The sequence below is a fragment of the Schistocerca gregaria genome, chromosome 9, assembly GCF_023897955.1.
Source record: "Schistocerca gregaria isolate iqSchGreg1 chromosome 9, iqSchGreg1.2, whole genome shotgun sequence".
NCBI classification, from domain to species: Eukaryota; Metazoa; Arthropoda; class Insecta; order Orthoptera; family Acrididae; genus Schistocerca; species Schistocerca gregaria.
Genome location: NC_064928.1, coordinates 176,758,613 through 176,770,841, shown reverse-complemented (window position 1 = coordinate 176,770,841; position 12,229 = coordinate 176,758,613).

Below are 12,229 nucleotides of genomic sequence, written 5' to 3'. Positions count from 1 at the left end.
TGCGTGGGATAACCACGAGAGCAAGTTAAGTAGATATCATTTTTCAGACGTACCTAAAAACAAGCCTATAAGTTTTCATTTATGTCGCACAACTCGTTTAAGGTAATGCGAATTTTTTCCGTCATTGTGTTTTAGATCATCAAAGATAAGAGTATGTGTACAGAGTGAAAAGGAGCATTAGAAGAGAAAGAAGAAAAGCTTATCTGTCCTAATTAGCAATATTTTCATAAGTGTGTTGGACGGAAAAAATTGTTCAAATGGCTCTGAGCACTAAGGGACTTAACATCTGAGGTCATCAGTCCCCTATAACTTAGAAACTACTTAAACCTAACTAACCTAAGGACATCTCACACATCCATGCCCGAGGTAGGGTTCGAACCTGCGACCGTAGCGGTCGCGTGGTTCCAGACTGAAGCGCCTAGAACCGTTCGGCCGCTCCGACCGGCAGTGTGTTGGACGGTAGGTACTCAGTGAATCTGTGTGTTTACTACGTCACACCGTGGACGTTAGGAAGACCAGTTAGACCGACAGATATTGCTATTGTTCTAGTTAACAATGGGGCTCAATGTGTCTAGTGAATTACTGGTTTCTCATGGAAGTCACCCAACGCATTCTCGTTCCTCTCGATGTTGCTTCAGTTAATCTTATGTTCTATAATTCTGCAGGTGCTTGTGCCTGGTGAATGTGGGCTGAATTTTGGGTCTTGCAGTTCTAGTGTTTACTCTGTCGCCTCTTGCATAGGACTGTGACAGTCTGAATACATATTAGTGTGGCCGATATACGGGTTGTGATCTTTTATGTTCTGTGTTCGGCTGCCATTTATTATGTACTGATGCACCGCGTTTCACTTAGGGGTCTAAATTCTGATACAGTAACACATTTTCTGTATGGCCAGTGTATGGGCCGTGAAATTAGAAAAACTGCTGTTCTGAACAAATTACTGATTCAGCCGGTTGCTATTTATTATTTGATGTTTTGTACTAAGTCGCACTATTCTAGGAAGTGACACACACTATTGGCCATTAAAATTGCAACACTACGAATACGACGTGCTACAGACGCGAAATTTAAGCGACCGGCAGAAGATGCTGTGATATGCAAATCATTACCTTTTCAGAGCATTCACACAAGGTTGGCAACGGTGGCGACACCTACAACGTGCTGTCATGAGTAACGTTACCAACAGATTTCTCATACACAATCAGCAGTTGACCGGCGTTGCCTGGTGAAACGTTGTGGTGATGTCTTGTGTAAGGAGGAGAAATGCGTACCATCACGTTTCCGACTTTGATAAAGGTCAGATTGTAGCCAATCGCGATTGCGGTTTATCGTATCGCGACAATGCTGCTCGCGTTGGCCGAGAACCAATGACTGTTAGCAGAATATGGAATCGGTGGGTTCAGGAGGGTAATACGGAACGCAGTGCAGGATCCCAACGGCCTCGTATCACTAGCAGTCGAGATGACAGGCATCTTATTTGCATGGCTGTAACGGATCGTGCAGTCACGTCTCCAGCACTGAGTCAATAAATGGGGACGTTTGCAAGACAACAACCATCTGCACGAACAGTTCGACGTCGTTTGCGCCACTATCGAGTATCAGCTCGGACACCATGGCTGCGGTTACCCTTGACGCTGCATCACAGACAGAAGTGCCTGCGATGGTGTACTCAACGACGGACCTGGGTGCACGAATGGCAAAACGTCATTTTTTCGGATGAATCCAGGTTCTGTTTACAGCAACATGATGACCACATCCGTGTTTGGCGACACCACGGTGAACTCACATTGGAAGCGTGTATTCGTCATCGCCATACTGGCGTATCACCCGGCGTGATGGTATGGGGTGCCATTGGTCACACGTCTCGGCCACCTTTTGTTCGCATTGACCTCATTTTGAACAGTGGGCGTTAGATTTCAGATGTGTTACGACCCGTAGTTCTAACCTTCATTGGGTCCCTGCGAAGCCCTACATTTCAGCGGCATAATGCACGACCGCATGTTGCAGGTCCTGTACGGGCCTTTCTGGATACAGAAAATGTTCGACTGCTGCCGTGGCCAGCACGTTCTCCAGATCTCTTACCAATTGAAAACGTCTGGTCAATGGTGGCCGAGCAATGGCTTGTCACAATACGCTAGTCACTACTCTTGATGAACTGTGGTATCGTGTTGAAGCTTCAAGGGCAGCTGTACCTGTACACGCCATCCAAGCTCTGTTTGACTCAGTGCCCAGGCGTATCAAGTCCGTTATTACGGACAGAGGTGGTTGTTTCGGGGTACTGATTTCTCATGATCTATGCACCCAAATTGCTTGAAAATGTAACCACATGTCATTTCTAGTATTATATATTTGTACAATGAATACCCGTTGATCATCTGCATTTCTTCTGGTGTAGCAATTTTAATGGTCAGTAGTGTAGGTTGTAGTATGAATGTGCTATGCTAATGTTGCATATATATACGTGTGTTGCAGGCCTATATCAGTTGTTACGGCCAAGGTAGGTTCTTGTTCTAAAGAGGAGTCTAGCTAAGTTGAAAACAGTACAATTCTGTATAATGCTGCCCACGCAGCGTCACTGATCTGCGTTTCATACATAGTCAACGTACCAGGGTGCGATACCTTTCTTCTAAGAATATTCGATGACCAGCCCACTTTAGTTTAGCGAGGAGTGTATTAAACCTGATTTTTTGTTCTTGTAGTCATCCGGAGCAGTGTTAATTTTATTTTGTTTGAAACGTTTGGAACGCTGTTGACTGCTGCGCGCGACTCTGCCCGTGTTTTGAAAAGGGAAAACCAAACTTGTGTTGAGTAGATCTACTTACAGCAATTATTTGATTGACTAAATTTCCTCCTTTCTTGTAAATACTAGTGGCGCAGGAAAGGAATTAGTTTATGAAACGTTCCTTTCGGAAAAATTATGCATACGTCTTCTAATTAATTTATTTACGGAGACACATCAAATGGGATAAGCTTATATGACGCCTCTTCACTTGCCAGACTGATTCACTCAGAATAACGTGCAAAGATGATTCCAGTTTGTCATAAACAGGATACAGCTCTGAACGTTCTTTGACTGAATGTTTCGTTATGTCCTGGAACACGAGTAGAGGTATTTTGTGTTTCATCTCTTTAAGGAGTGGTGACGTCGTGTTTGTACGTGACCCGTTCGATATATGTTCAAAAATGTTCAAATGTGTGTGAAATCGTATGGGACTTAACTGCTAACATCATCAGTCCGTAAGCTTACACACTAGTTAACCTAAATTATCCTAAGGACAAACACACAAGTCCATCCCCAAGGGAGGACTCGAACCTCCGCTGGGACCAGCCGCACAGACCATGACTGCAGCGCCTAAGACCGCTCGGCGAATCTCGCGCGCAAAGACGATTTATTTTGATGTGTGTTCCCGCTTCAGTGTGAATTTCAGAGGTAGGATACCTTATCACTTTTGTTCAATCATTTTGGAGGACTATTGGTGAGGGTGTACATTTAAAGTACCCCGAGGCCTAGGTGAACTGACTTTGTTTGTGTGTCTGACTCACCAAGTGGAACGGACGTGGAACTACATCCCAAAAACTGACACCCGGCATCTGTACGATACAATACATGCACGTTTTCATTCTTGCATTCAACAGGTTGGCTGTTACACTAGTTATTAATGCTGAGATTGCACTGTTAATCAGTTAAGTATGTTTCCTAGACAAACCTATTCCCTACATTTATTGCTCTACATCAATTATTTCCTAGTGTTGGGACTTCTTTTCCGTCAGTGTACGTCGCAAATTGAGAAACGCTTAACTATTCACGTATCCCTCGTAGATATAGAGTACAAGACTCTCGCCAGAGGAAGGAAGGAAAGACCAAATTTACGTCACTCAAATATTTCCCAAATAATTACTTTTGTAAACAGTACAAAATAAAATTTGCATTCTATGTCGTCAACACACTGCTATTCAGATGCATAGTTCCTTTCTAGAAAGAAAATTATAAAACGGAAACAACAAAATAATTTATCACTCGAGAGTTGCGATCCAGTATCAACAAGGCTTGTGTCTGACAGTGTCTTCGCATAACAGACGTGAGATGAGAGACTAGAGGTTTCGCACTTTGGCACAGGCGCTACTAATTGAGTATAAAAATTCAAACGAGATTCGTGGCCCTCAGTCGTAACTAAAATAGGAATGTTATCAATAATTGCTGCCTTCTATGGTATAGAAATATAAACGGCTTCGATCATTATGTGCCACTGTGACCGAGCAGTTCTAGAGGCTTGAGTCCGGAACCTCGTGATCGCTGCGGTCGCCGGTTCGAAACCTGCCTCGTGCATGGATGTGTGTGATTTCCTTAGGTTACTTAGGTTTAAGTAGTTCTAAGTTCTAGGGGACTGGTGACCTCAGATGTCGCCGGTTCGAAACCTGCCTCGTGCATGGATGTGTGTGATTTCCTTAGGTTACTTAGGTTTAAGTAGTTCTAAGTTCTAGGGGACTGGTGACCTCAGATGTCAAGTCCCATAGTGCTCACAGACATTTGAACCTTTTTTTGATCATTATGTAAAACTTCACAAACACACTATTATCTTCACAACAAAAGTAAACCGCAAGCTGCATTAGAATGGACAATATCTCCCCAACCAGCTCTTCACACTTACGTCCACTCACCTTAGTGAACACATAACCAAACTGTCACTTTCCAGCCTGACCTACGCTTTGGGCTATGTTATATAGGATGTTTCCGTAAGAGCATGCAAAAATTTAACAGATCACAGAGGATGCGACACCGAACAATTTGAGGCAGGGAACCTGGGGTCGGAGAAGCCAGCTTAAAGAGGAAATAGGAATAAAATTGTATCACTGTGTACTTTTTTATTTACATTGCAGTTAATTGCAAATACCATCACTGCACAATGAACATATCATTTGTACTGTATCTTACAAAATATGCTGACAATGGCTGCCATCAATCTCAATGCAAGCATTACATTGGCGAACAAGATTCTGACGCACACTAACAAATATCCCTGGTGTGTTTTGGTTCAAGATGGTTCAAATGGCTCTAAGCACTATGGGACTTAACATCTGAGGTCGTCAGTCCCCTAGACTTGTTGTTGTTGTTGTCTTCAGTCCTGAGACTGGTTTGATGCAGCTCTCCCTGCTACTCTGTCCTGTGCAAGCTGCTTCATCTCCCAGTACCTACTGCAACCTACATCCTTCTGAATCTGCTTAGTGTACTCATCTCTCGGTCTCCCTCTACGATTTTTACCCTCCACGCTGCCCTCCAATGCTAAATTTGTGATCCCTTGATGCCTCAAAACATGTCCTGCCAACCGATCCCTTCTTCTAGTCAAGTTGTGCCACAAACTTCTCTTCTCCCCAATCCTATTCAATACCTCCTCATTAGTTACGTGCTCTATCCACCTTATCTTCGGTATTCTTCTGTAGCACCACATTTCGAAAGCTTCTATTCTCTTCTTGTCCAAACTAGTTATCGTCCATGTTTCACTTCCATAGATGGCTACACTCCAAACAAATACTTTCAGAAACGACTTCCTGATAGATAAATCTATATTCGATGTTAACAAATTTCTCTTCTTCAGAAACGCTTTCCTTGCCATTGCCAGTCTACATTTTATATCCTCTCTACTTCGACCATCATCAGTTATTTTACTTCCTAAATAGCAAAACTCCTTTACTACTTTAAGTGTCTCATTTCCTAGTCTAATTCCCTCAGCATCACCCGATTTAATTTGACTACATTCCATTATCCTCGTTTTGCGTTTGTTAATGTTCATCTTATATCCTCCTTTCAAGACACTGTCCATTCCGTTCAACTGCTCCCCTAGACTTAGAACTACTTAAACCTAACTAACCTAAGGACATCACAGACATCCATGCACTAGGCAGGATTCGAACCTGTGACCATAGCAGCAGCGCGGTTCCCGATTGAAGCGCCTAGAACCGCTCGGCCGCAGCGGCCAGCGGTGTGTTTTGAATCACATCACAGGCAGCTACAATTCTGGCAACCAAATCCATCTTCGTATCCACTGGGGTCTCATACACAAGTGGCTTTAGATACCGTCATTGGAAGTAATCATGGGAATTCAGGGCAAGTGATCTCGCAAGCCACGGTATAGGACCTGCCCTTCCAACCCAGCTACCAGAAAATGCAGCATAGAGGTGGTCGCGGGCATCCATACTCAAGTGAGGCGGTGCCCCGTCGTGTTGTATCCACATCCTCTCACGAACAGCTGAGGGTACGTTCTCCAACAACTCAGGTAGAACTCTTTACACGAACCTCTGGTACAGGTGGCCATTCAGACGGCCAGGCAGAAGATACGGCCCAATAATATTATTGCCTAAGTGTCGGCCCAGATTCTTTCTTTCACTTGTGCCATTTGCCGCAGTTAGGCAGGGTCGGCATGCGTAATCGGATTTGGCAGTGTTAGTTTAAGGGGTGGCTGTATGCCCTTCCTGCCGCCCTCCCGTAACCCCCGGCTCAGAATTAGTGTACTCCAACTGTCTGCGACTAGTGTAATCCACGGGATAGTGCGAAAGTTTTCAAATGTTTCGAGCCGGGGAGCTGAGGCAGGATGTGAGGACCAGCCCGGTATTCACCTAGCGGGACGTGGGAAACCGCCTAAAAACCACATCCACGCTGGCCGGCACACCGGCCGTCGTCGTTAATGCGCCAAGCGTATTACACTCCTGGAAATTGAAATAAGAACACCGTGAATTCATTGTCCCAGGAAGGGGAAACTTTATTGACACATTCCTGGGGTCAGATACATCACATGATCACACTGACAGAACCACAGGCACATAGACACAGGCAACAGAGCATGCACAATGTCGGCACTAGTACAGTGTATATCCACCTTTCGCAGCAATGCAGGCTGCTATTCTCCCATGGAGACGATCGTAGAGATGCTGGATGTAGTCCTGTGGAACGGCTTGCCATGCCATTTCCACCTGGCGCCTCAGTTGGACCAGCGTTCGTGCTGGACGTGCAGACCGCGTGAGACGACGCTTCATCCAGTCCCAAACATGCTCAATGGGGGACAGATCCGGAGATCTCGCAGGCCAGGGTAGTTGACTTACACCTTCTAGAGCACGTTGGGTGGCACGGGATACATGCGGACGTGCATTGTCCTGTTGGAACAGCAAGTTCCCTTGCCAGTCTAGGAATGGTAAAACGATAGGTTCGATGACGGTTTGGATGTACCGTGCACTATTCAGTGTCCGCTCGACGATCACCAGAGGTGTACGGCCAGTGTAGGAGATCGCTCCCCACACCATGATGCCGGGTGTTGGCCCTGTGTGCCTCGGTCGTATGCAGTCCTGATTGTGGCGCTCACCTGCACGGCGCCAAACACGCATACGACCATCATTGGCACCAAGGCAGAAGCGACTCTCATCGCTGAAGACGACACGTCTCCATTCGTCCCTCCATTCACGCCTGTCGCTACACCACTGGAGGCGGGCTGCACGATGTTGGGGCGTGAGCGGAAGACGGCCTAACGGTGTGCGGGACCGTAGCCCAGCTTCATAGAGACGGTTGCGAATGGTCCTCGCCGATACCCCAAGAGCAACAGTGTCCCTAATTTGCTGGGAAGTGGCGGTGCGGTCCCCTACGGCACTGCGTAGGATCCTACGGTCTTGGCGTGCATCCGTGCGTCGCTGCGGTCCGGTCCCAGGTTGATGGGCACGTGCACCTTCCGCCGACCAATGGCGACAACATAGATGTACTGTGGAGACCTCACGCCCCACGTGTTGAGCAATTCGGCGGTACGTCCACCCGGCCTCCCGCATGCCCACTATACGCCCTCGCTCAAAGTCCGTCAACTGCACATACGGTTCACGTCCACGCTGTCGCGGCATGCTACCAGTGTTAAAGACTGCGATGGAGCTCCGTATGCCACGGCAAACTGGCTGACGCTGACGGCGGCGGTGCACAAATGCTGCGCAGCTAGCGCCATTCGACGGCCAACACCGCGGTTCCTGGTGTGTCCGCTGTGCCGTGCGTGTGATCATTGCTTGTACAGCCCTCTCGCAGTGTCCGGAGCAAGTATGGTGGGTCTGACACACCGGTGTCAATGTGTTCTTTTTTCCATTTCCAGGAGTGTACATCCGGTGCCGGTGCGCCTACCCGAGTCCAGCAACTAGCGCGTTAGCGCTCTCGGCTAAGATATCCACAGCAAAACGTACTAGATGGCGTGAGTCTACTACAAGGTGACGGTTTTTCTCATTCCACGCACGGCTGTTCCTGCTCTTCGAAATACCATCACGATCAAATTGGGCCTCGTCAGTTAACAGCGCGATTTGGAGGCAATCTGGTCGATCAATCCATTGTTAGAGCAACTACTGACACAGCGCGACCCTCGGTGAAAATTCAGTCACAAGCATTTGCATGGACTCGTTGTGGGTGATACTGATGTCATTCTTGTTCGTGGAGCACATGCCACACGTTAATATTTGCATTTCCCATTCCACGTGCAATACGACGACTACCTGTAGTCCCGTTTCACACTGTGACACTGGTGATGGTCGCCAGTAATGGTCCCCCGTGACTGTGGTGAACAATCCTGAATCAATGGTGCCCGACACCGAAGGTATTGCCACCTGATTAGTTAGTGAAATAGACTCGTACAGGGGGTAGAAACTGAATTTCGCCGTCCGCGGTAACCGAGCGGTTCCAAGCGCTTCACTCTGGAACCTCGCGACTGCTACGGTCGCAGGTTCGAATCCTGCCTCGGGAATGGATGTGTGTGATATCCTTAGTTAGGTTTAAGTAGTTCTAAGTTGTAAGGGACTGATGTTAAGTCCCATATTGCTCAGAGCCATTTTTGAACTAAATTTCGCTAGCCTCTTATGGCCCGAAAAATAAGGTATTAAATTTGAAAAATGAACGTACAACTTATCAGTTTTGTTTTTCTTATCCATGCTCTTCTCACTGAAATCAGGCGCAAACTTCGTTGTAATTTCTTGCCACGCACTCGTTTTCACCACTTTGTTGCTGTAGTCATCGGTTTTGACATCCCAAATAGCAGGACGGCTTTCTACTTCATTTACAAAATCTTCCGTGTTAATCAAACCTAAACTCCTGCCTACAGTGTGTACAGTTTAATGAACCTTCTTGGAAGATTAAAACTGTGTGCAGGACCGAGATTCGAACTCGGGACTCCTTTCTTCCAGGATTGCTAGTTCTGCAGGACTCGCAGGAGAACTTCTGTAAACTTTGGAACGTAGGAGACGAGGTACTGGCAAAAGTGAAGCTGTGAGGACGGGGCGTGAGTCGTGCTTGGGTAGCTCAGATGGTAGAGCCCTTTCCCGCGAAAGGCAAAGGTCCCGAGCTCGAGTCTCGGTCCGGCACACAGTTTGAATCTGACAGGAACTTTCATATCGGCACACACTCCACTGCACAGTGAAAATCTCATTCTGTACAGTATAATGTACAATGAATATTTCGCGTCAATGTCTGAGAAATGACTGCCTGTCTGTTGGCAAATCTGCAGCGCTGTGTCTGTGATCAGTGTTCCAGTGTGAACACTCCATTTCAGACTAATGCATGTCTGGCGGTGAGTGCTGTAAACACAGTGACCTTGTCTGTCGCATGTGGCGAGGCTGTGTCACTGCTGGCTTACAGTGGCTCGGTGAGGCAGTGTAGTGTCCCGGTGTGAACGCTCCAGTTCAAACGAATGTATCTCTGTCGGTAACCGTCACTGGTGACCGTTACCAGTTTACCAGTGCCCCAGTGTGAAACGGGCCTTAGTGGGGTGCGTTGCAACACGTTCCAGCCCTCCCTCTTCAAATCGGGTGTGTGAGTCGTCCTCACGTTGCCAGATCCCTCTTTTTTTGTTTCCCGATGACTGTCTCCCGCATTCGTCGATCGAGAGAAATAAACACTTGTCGTGGCGGATGGTGCCTGCTAGGAAATCGTTCCCTGTACAACCTTTCAGCGGAGAGAGTATTGCAACGTACTTCCCCATACACAAGTTGCATGTCAGTAAGTTCTGCAAAACTGTACGGGTGCAGCTTCGTCGTATTGTACTGTACTTCTCTGAATAGTACTGAGTAGAGGTGGGCAAACTGAAACACGTAACTGTTTCGAAACAAATGAAACAGTACAATCTAATGTTTCGATACGGTGTTTCGAAACAGTGAAACAGTTTGTGTTTTGTAATCTAATAAACCTACACATTTTATCACCTTTAATGTCTACTGTATACGTATGTCCATATAAACACAAATGAGGTGCGAGAGCGCTTATCATATCGCAGAAAGTATGAAACTATCACTTAGGCGTCTTGGCAGTTTCGTATTTCCAGCAGCAAATGCTCTGCTTTCGTGTCGTGTGACTTCAATTGGCTGAGGACAGCCACAGCTGAAGACAGAAGAGCCACCACGAACGGAACTGGAGGTGGGAGCAAACTGCAGAAATAACGGGTATACTACTGGGATTCCCACATTCCGTTAGTATGGGTAATATACCCTTCCTGCTAATTTCCATGCACACAAAGGGAATCATTGTGGATAATAGGCACAGTGACTATAGACTCACAAATAGCGCCAAATAATTCGAATAAATAACAAAATATAACAGAAAAAATTTTGTCTTTCAAGGTGTTTCTAACCGTTACTGTAAATTCACCATACTTCCCAGCCCTTCCCGTTACCATTTGAAACAGGTTGCCTGGAATTATACCTACATCAAATTTAAGTATATGTCTAATAACTGTCACTCTACGCCATTTTTATTCAAAATGTTGTAGGCTTACTTGCGTTTCTTAATATGATTACTGTATATGAACAGAGAAGCGTATGTTATAAAAATAGTGTAATTTAACTGAACAATTTTCCCATATTTATTATTTTGAATGTGAATAGTACGAGTTATTTTATTGTTTGGTTAGTGTTTATAAAGCAGATGTTACGCCATTTCAGAATAGGACAGTGAGCTAGAAACGAAGCTTTAGTTTCGGATATCTTAAGTTTCATGCTATTGCTCGTAAAAAGATTTCGACACTCTTGAAAGTGTTTCATGAAGTGGTATGTGGTGTTTCAGTACCTGTGCCGATCCTGAATCTCGTCCGACACACAGCGGAATGAAAGATCACTGTTTCGATACATTTAGTCCTTATTTTGAAACAACGATACAGTTTCTGTGTCTGACTCGAGATCGAATCTGGACCGGTTATCCGAGACAGAGGCGGAATGAAACACCACTGTTTCGAAACAGTGAACCACAGCCTTTCCGAAACACTGAAACAGTTCCACGTATCGATACACTGTATCGAAACATAGAAAGAGTGGCAAGTCTAGTACTGAGTAATGAATGGACTTGTAGTTAATTCATAGCACATTCTGTCGTGGGCCAATGTAAATACGATACAACAGAACCACCTTATGGACAAAAAAAAAAAAAAGCTAGCATCATGACTTCCTAGATATCAGGCTCGTTCTCCTTGTTTCCTTGTCGGAAGTAATGAATTTACACGTAAATAAACAGCACAATACGTGTGAAGTGCTACGCATGTTAGTTGTAAATAAACTGGAAAACAGTTATGTGGTAGACAAGTTTACTTACATACCTCCTCAAGCTGGCATGTCCGACTCCAGATTCCGTACCTCAAATTGTTCAGTGGATCATCCTCTATGTCTTGTTACATTTTTGCACGGTCTTACGGAAAGACGCTATAGATCAGGCTCTGACCACAACAGGTCTTTTCCAATGATGCCAGTACTGACAGTTTCACGCTATTTTACCCAAGTCTAATTTAACCAAAAATGCGGAAATAGTGAAATTTCTGAAAGTATTCTCTACGACGATGATACTGTTTTGAACCATCTTCTCAAGTCTCACATTGAGTACCACCTTCTAAATTCCAGCACACAAACATTAGCCAACGAAAAATAGTGAAAACTTATGACCGTAATAATTATTTTAGCTAATCTACCACGTATAGAGCTAGCTACCACTGTGAAATACTGAAATATACTAAAGAGACTATTATCAAAATGTATGAAGAGTAAAAGGCAAGGACACTGTGGATATGGGACCATATATAAATTTAAGGAACTAGAGGTTGTGGATAGTTTCGGAGGGAGCATTGGGCAATGCCGGACTGTAACTGCATAATGGAATATAACAGAAGATGAATGTCTAGCTTCGAGAGATGAAACGAGGAAAGTAACAGATGATCACATAGGCAAAAAGGCAAATCCTAGTAGAAAT